This window comes from Gadus morhua, chromosome 2, assembly GCF_902167405.1.
Source record: "Gadus morhua chromosome 2, gadMor3.0, whole genome shotgun sequence".
NCBI lineage: Eukaryota > Metazoa > Chordata > Actinopteri > Gadiformes > Gadidae > Gadus > Gadus morhua.
Genome location: NC_044049.1, coordinates 25415262 through 25423622, shown reverse-complemented (window position 1 = coordinate 25423622; position 8361 = coordinate 25415262).

Here is an 8361-nt window from a genome sequence, read left to right as displayed (position 1 = left end):
CGTCCCCAGATGTGAGACCAGTCCCACATCTGGGGAAATTACTCCAACATGAAACACAGACGTGGTTTAGTACCGGCATTAAACTGTACTACGGCTGTTCTTGTTTTTTTGCCTACATAAAAGTTTCCCAGTTGAAACAAATGAAAAGAGACACTCTGGAAACTTCAGAAATGTCCAAAAATATATTTATTAAATATTAATATTGATATTGCATGTTATTTATTAATCATACATTTTGTATCTTCAATGAATGCAATGTTTGCATTTTTTAAATAAACATTGGCAATCAAATGGATGCGAACAGCATCAGGAAACCTTCTGCAGTGTTATTCAAGGCTTTGTTTTGAAAAGAGATGCAGGCCATTCTGTTCCAAAATACAGCAATCTCAACATCACCGGGTAGTCATCATTACTAGCCCTTATCTCTGTCTATGTACTGAAGTCTTTTACAGTCCAATCCATGAACACCCACTCACTGAGGAGAAAACATTTGAGATAAACATCCCAGTCTATTTGTAACGGTACATCTGGTGGTGTTGCCTCCTACACAGACAATCATGTTTCTGGACATGATGGCTGTTATTACACTGTCCAGCACAATGACAATGGCAGTGCTGTAAACACACACACGGGCACACACACAGGTGCTGAGTCACACACACACACACACACACACACACACACACACACACACACACACACACACACACACACACACACACACACACACACACACACACACACATGGGCACCCTCACAAACACACACACACACGCACACACCCACACACACACACACACACACACACACACAAACCCACACACACACAATTCAAACATGACTTGAAAGACGGAAAAGTCAATGTGGTTTGTTTTCTGTAGTGCTTCAATACTCTCTCCAACAATGTATTATCTCAGGTCTTTGTCTCAAAAACATGCACACACACCACACACAAACACACACCCACACACACATATAAACACTCAAAAACACACACAAATGCACACAGAAGCACACACACACACACACACACGCATGTATTCCTGCACTTGTGTTCTGCCACAAAGACAGTTACAGATAAGCGATCATCAACACGATCCTTCAAGATACGAAGAAAACATAAACACATTGAACTCTGGGAAATATAGATAGAGGTTAATGGGTAGACATACACACACAACATTAACAACATACACACGAAACACCTGTCCATGGTCTCCCCCCCCCGGCCAAACGATGATCTTGTCATTACACAAGTAGTATCCTCATGCCACATCCTCTAACAAGACCCTGGGCGTGCTGTGAGCCATAGGCATCACCGGAGGCACGCAGGGCACACTCACATTCCTCAGTGGAACAATAACACGCGTCAGGATGTTAGTCTTGGTCCAGGAATGTTATCAGGCAAGGGCAGAGAGGGGAAGCGTGGGATGACTGGTTGAATAAGCATTTCACATGGAAGATGAGGAAAATGAGGACAAAATAAGTGACCTGCAATAAGCTGCGGAAACTCTGCTCTGATGATGTTATAGGGTATCGATCCCAGGAAAGGACATCTGAAACAGATCGCCACATGGATAGCTCAAAATCATGCGAAGGCAGAACACTTGATCGTGCCGTTGAGGTGAGGAAGTAAATTTTTAGGTGGTCCTCTTTTGTGGCCCAGACAGAAAGAGAAACCAGTAAACCACCAGAGTCTGGGAACAGAGAAGTGCTTTGTTTCAAACTCACCCAAGCACCACCTGTTGTTCATCATAAGGCTCCAACCTGAATGTTAGAGTAACGTTTGAGAAACTATAGAACAACCGATCTTTGTCAACCACACTCCACAGAACATATTGAAACATGCCTGGCTGGCATTTGGTTTATTAAACCTCAATCTGTTAACAATGGGCTCCTGCCACCAACGTCAATGAAGAACACATTGTGTTCATTGTGTTCAAGTCAAGTTTATGTTCTGTAGGCTTAGTTAACTTCAAGCCTCAAAAGGATTCACAAGCCCACTTTAAGATCCACATTTTGATGGCTTTCCTAAACCCTAGAGCAGGCAAAGAAAACCACCTTCCCAAAACCCCAATGAGAGTAGGGCCAAACACTAAGGAATATGTTTTGGTCTGTAGAATATTTCAAACATGCTTTGCATATGAAATACACAGCATCAGTGTTGGAAGATGTGCTCTTCAATATCAACAGCAATTAACAATCTAAAAGGATTGTATTCTAACAGGATTTACAATCTAACAGGATGTAATTAACAGTTAAAGCCAGAAACTGGCTTTAATCCTTATCGATTATTTCAGACTTGAAGATACTGTTCACTTATAGTGAATAGTCACTGATAGTGAAACGTCCATTTCAGTTGTCCAAATAAGGCCTTAGACTACCAGTCCACAGAAATGGACTTTCATCGCAGTGCGGTCACACTCATAACTCAGCCTCACAGACTGTGAAACAGAACACAATGGGCAATCACACAACCCTATAGCCCCGTAAAACCACTGTGTGTCCTGTCACTGTGTGTCCTGTCACATGCCGCGACCTTTCACCTCATCGCGCGCGTGTGCTACATTCTGACCTCGACCGCCAGTTGACACTCAGAGTGTTGTACTGTTTCCGTGCGTGGTTTATTTACATTCCTGGCTAAAGACGAGAGCACAAACACAAAAGCACACCTTGAGAGTGTACTGTCATTGTTCCCCAAGGACCTGTGTCACAGATTTCACTAGCATGTGTCACCACAGCCTCCTACTACATCCCTGTCCTGTCCCTCTTCCTGAATAGCCGGAATGTTTCGGTCTGCATATCTGCTCCATGTACCAGACCACCACGTGAGTCATGAGTGTGAAATTCATGCTGTGCTGAATGTGCGCCCGACACACAAACACACAAGCACACGAGCACACGAGCGCATGGGTTTGTGTGCTTGTGTGTTACAAACTGCCCCCGCATATGAAACACACTGTAACAGCGGGAGTCTTGAGAGGGGAGCAACAATGGTTATACCTCCTGTGCTAATTATTATGGGGACTCACCAGGGCACTGTCATGGAGCCCGGGTTGATTTAACCATTAAATGTCATGCTGCTCTTTTAGCATTGTGACACATACTGAGCTGTTATCGGAAGCTAGAAATAGCCGAGGCGCTCTAAGGTTAAGTTTGTAATGTGTGGCGTCAACCACAAATGTAGACGTAGAAAATGATATCATAGAATCATAGAATGTTATGTAGAAATTGCATCAGTGTTTTTGGCGGAATAAGTCGTAGGTTCTATAGTTCTTCATAAAGACCTATTTATCATCTTTACTTTGTAATATTTTGAATGAGCTATAAAGTAAAAAGTAGATGTAAACACATTAAGTTAAGCATAACTTGGAAGCAATATAAATCGCTTTGTTACTTAGTGTCAGTAGGCAAAAACATGCACCTCCTGCACCTCCTCTCAAGTATTACAACTTATGAGTAACAAATAAAGATAAAGCTATCGTACTAACATATAAGAACATTATAATACCAAAGCAGCTACGATGGTAAAGATGCTGACGCAGAGAGATGCTGATGCTATGCTATGCATCAGGTAATGCTGGTTTGCTCCCTTCACCTACACTACACTCCTACACATTCTTATAGGAATGCCTCATATCGGCCCAACCGGATGGGCCACTTCTAGGGTGTTGTCTCCAGTAGTAGGAAGCTGTTCTAGTGATGATCCTGAACAGGAAGAAGCTGTTTTGGTACTGATCCTGAAACAGGAAGAAGCTGTTCTAGTACTGATCCTGAACAGGATGAAGCTGTTCTAGTACTGATCCTGAACAGGATGAAGCTGTTTTGGTACTGATCCTGAAACAGGAAGAAGCTGTTCTAGTACTGATCCTGAGCAGAATGAAGCTGTTCTAGTGCTGATCCTGAACAGGATGAAGCTGTTCTATTCCTGATCCTGAAACAGGAATAAACTGTTCTAGTGCTGATCCTGAACAGAAAGAGGCTGTTCTAGAGCCGATCCTGAACAGGAAGAAGCTGTTCTAGGGCTGATCCTGAAACAGGAAGAAACTGTTCTAGTACTGATCCTGAACAGGAAGAAGCAGTTCTAGTGCTGATCCTTAACAGGAAGAAGCTGTTCTAGGGCTGAACCTGAACCGGAAGAAGCTGTTCTAGAGCCGATCTTGAACAGGAAGAAGCTGTTCTAGTGCTGATCCTGAAACAGGAAGAAACTGTTCTAGTACTGATCCTGAAACAGGAATAAACTGTTCTAGTGCTGATCTTGAAACAGGAAGAAACTGTTCTAGTACTAATCCTGAAACAGGAATAAACTGTTCTAGAACCGATCTTGAACAGGAAGAAACTGTTCCAGTGCTGATCCTGAGCAGGAAGAATCTGTTCTGGAGCCGATCCTGAACAGGAAGCAGCTGTTCTAGTGCTGATCCTGAACAGGAGGAACCACCAGCAAAAACACATGGAATAGAATGGAGGAGATGAGTAGGTGTGAGCCACTTCTCACAGTGAACTGGGAAGACCTTGTGTGGGCACTGGGAAAACACTAAACGTGTTTGATCGTGTTTGTGAGCACATGTCCAAAATGCACACACAACACACTGATGGCACGTTGTTCTTGAGTCACCTCTAGAGGGAACACCATGTTGCCGACAGAACAATGGGTGTGTTTTTGTGTGTGTAACTATTAAATGAGTGTATTCAAAGGGTTAGTCATGCACTGCAGCGGGCTGTGTGGGCCAAAGTGAGGACTAAGTCAATGATCTGGACAGTCAACAATCAGAAGACTGGGTCCTGGGTTCCTAACATTTTGATCCGTGTGCAATAAGTCCCAGATAAGCCCTGTTCACACCGTCAGGTTGTCATTCAGTGGATGGCAGGTCTGTTCCTTGTACTTGGGACAGTACATTGGAAGGGACTCACTGCCTTGAAGTCTTCATTCCTCTGTATCTACTACACAGTGTGTTCACATGACGCACACGCAAACAAGAAACTCTGGTTCAGTAGCTTCGCAAGGCCATTAGTACCTCACAAGACACTAGAAGTCTTCCTAAGGCTCAGAAATCAAGGTGTGTTTTGTCATGCAAGCAGATTATTGCGACAAAACCCAGATACTACAACCTGGAATGTGTCGAACAGAAGATGTGTATACTAGTACAGGTGACTGTAGGTCCATGGTAAATGGGCCAACAAGACTTTTGTTTGATGTTGACACAGGTCACTCTTGCACACACTGTTTAGATGTCGCTATGCCTCACACCAAGGATGTACGATTGTGACTTAACTTTGCGCCTTCTTTCTTTGCTCTATATGATTATATATGAAGGGCCACATTTGATGATCAATTGGGTTATTATAGATGAATGAATCACTAAATTAACAATCGTGAAACTGACCACATGTGTTTTGAACATAAAAGTCTATAATTCATTGCTAATTACTTTGAGTTTCCAGGTTTGCTTTAAACTAAAAAAACATAAATGTGTCTTTGCTAGCCAGTGATAATCGGTAAAGCAGTAATAATGTGTGTTTGTTTTTGCTTGTTACTGCGTGCGTGCGTGCGTGCGTGCATGTGTGCGTGCGTGCATTCGCGTGTGTTTGTAGGGAAAAGGAAGAACAGTCAATCGTCGGCACACTGCGCGGTATATAATGAAGTGACCCATCTATTCTCCCATGCATCCCACACAGTTGCTAGCACACAGCGCTTCCTACACGCTCTGTCTCTTTCTTTCTCTTCCCCTCCCTCTCTTTCTCCCTCTCAAACACATGCATAGACAGATCTATTTAGGGGGCTATTTAGGGCAAAAAGGCAAGTCAGTTTGCAGGTAAGTCAGCAGGATTACCTGGACCCGGCATTCAGCAGCGCCCTCTACTGGTCGTAAGGAAACGTGTTTAATGATGGCTTTGCCAATGTTTACCAAGCATACACATATTACTGGAGGTGAAAATCCTGTTGCTATTTGTGTGTATGTGTGTATGTATGTATGTATGTTTGTATGTGTGTGTGTGTGTGTGTGTGTGTGTGTGTGTGTGTGTGTGTGTGTGTGTGTGTGTGTGTGTGTGTGTGTGTGTGTGTGTGTGTGTGTGTGTGTGCGCGTTCGCGCGTGTGCATGCGTGTGTATGTGAATGGCCATTAAACAGTATTAAGGTGAAACAGAGGTAAGCATTTTGAACAACCTTCATGCTCTGTAGTGGTCTGAGGAATGCCATGATTTGAACCATTATACGGATCTCACTTAAGTCAACTGAAAAGAGGGTCTGTTTTTGCCACCGCATCCTAAAAATAGAATCAGCCCTCAAGGATTATCCTTGCACTGCAAGCAGGGGCAAGCAGGGGTCAAACCCAGTCCAACGCCTTAACCACTCGTCCATCACCGTTACATAGCTCAGTGAGTGTCAGTCGTGTGATACTGTCAAGAAACGGTATGCCATTCAAAACATTCCACCAAGACATTGGGTGAGGGACACTCTGTTTGGTGTCTTGCAGTATCTTGCAACACAACCATCCCCTCATAATACTAACACGTCCCACTTATTCCTCCTCCTCCTCTTCCTCCTCCTCTTCTTCCTCCTCCTCTTCTTCCTCCTCCTCTTCGCCTTCCTCATCCTCATCCTCTTCTTCATCATCTTCCTCCTCCTCCTCTTCCTCCTCTCCGCATTGCAGCTAAGCTAAGCTCCCCAGTTATAATATTCAGGAATATAATTATATTATCATATATATATATTTATATATAAATAAATATACATGTACTTCTATTGGTATATAAACATACAAACGAACACATATACATATTTACTTACACATACACGTACACATGTTTCATTACTCTATCTTGACAAAAGATTTGCCATCAGTTTTGTGCAAAGCAACTGTACAAATGTATGCTGAGGATTGTACATTGTAATAAGCCGAAAAAACTGTCAGCTTATTACTGTCAATCAGCCGAGTTAAATAAGGTTTTTGATTGGATAAAACGAAATAAGTTGGCACTGAACATCTCGAAAACCAATTGTCTTGGAATCAAGTCATAAACTATCATCGACACCAAAGATGAGTTTGAACTTGTATGGGGGACCTATTGAACGGGTGGATAAAGTAAAATTACTGGGCACAATAATTAAATAGTCAGCTGTCATGGGCAGAACAAATTGATACCATAGTGAAGAGGATCGGTTGTGGTATCTTCATGGTGAGGAAATGTCTTTCTTATGTCCCTACACACATTGTGGGACAGGTGGCTATATCTTAAATTTTATGTCACCTGGATTATTGTGCACAAGTATGATCCTCTGCATCTAAAGGTCAACTAAAGAAATGACAAACTGCCCAGAACAGAGCTGCCAGGTTAGTATTACATTTTCCCAGACGAACAAACACTACCGTCAGCTCACATGGTTAATGGTAGAGCAGGATGAATTTCAATACCTCAACATTTTTCAGGAACACTGTCTTCTCTTCTCAACCCATTTCTTCTGTAACCAAATTATTAGATGTAGTCAGGTTCATTCTCATTTTACTAGTCAGCCGATGTTGGCCAGACAATGTTACAAGGTCCAAAATCAAATGCTTTAAAGAGAACAGTTATTTCTCATGCCATCAATCAATGGAATATATGCCCACTAAATATACGCAAATTCAATAGCAAAATATCTTTCAAATACCATTTGAGAGTGCTCTATTTAAATCTGTGAATGGACAACCTACTGTAAGAATGTGATAATGAGTGTAAAACCCATGAATGTAATAACTTTTCCTGAATAGTTTCTGATGATGTTTACAATAATTGACTGCTTTTAGATGATCATTGTTACCTTAATTATGATTTGTATCTTGCGTATTGTTATGTTTTATGTCTTTCTGTGTAGATCCCAGGAAGACTAGCTCGTCCCACTTTGGTGACAGCTAATGGGGATAATTTTAAACAATAAACATTAACCATGAACATACACATATTTATTTAAACATACATATATACATATAATCAACATATAGTGTGTGTGTGTATGTGCGCATGCGACTGTCAATTATAAGGGAGGAACGTCACCATGTATGAAAAAATCTGACACACAAGTGTGTTTGGTGTGTGTGTGTTTGGTAAGTATCATTTACAACTCTAGTCACAACTCTCCATTTCAGCAGATATATCAATTATTCAACACCACTTGTAGCTAACAGTAGAGCATTTGCTTTAGCACTTAAAGTTATGACGTCCAGTCCAGCCTTGTGTGTATCATGCAGGCCCATGGGCCTCGATGGTGTGATCGCTTTACACCAACATCACTTTGCAGGGATTCCTAGCCCTGATCTTTAAGCTACGTCTGGGCTTCTAGTCTTGATGCACTGATCTCTCTGTTACAGTTAGTTCATTTCTT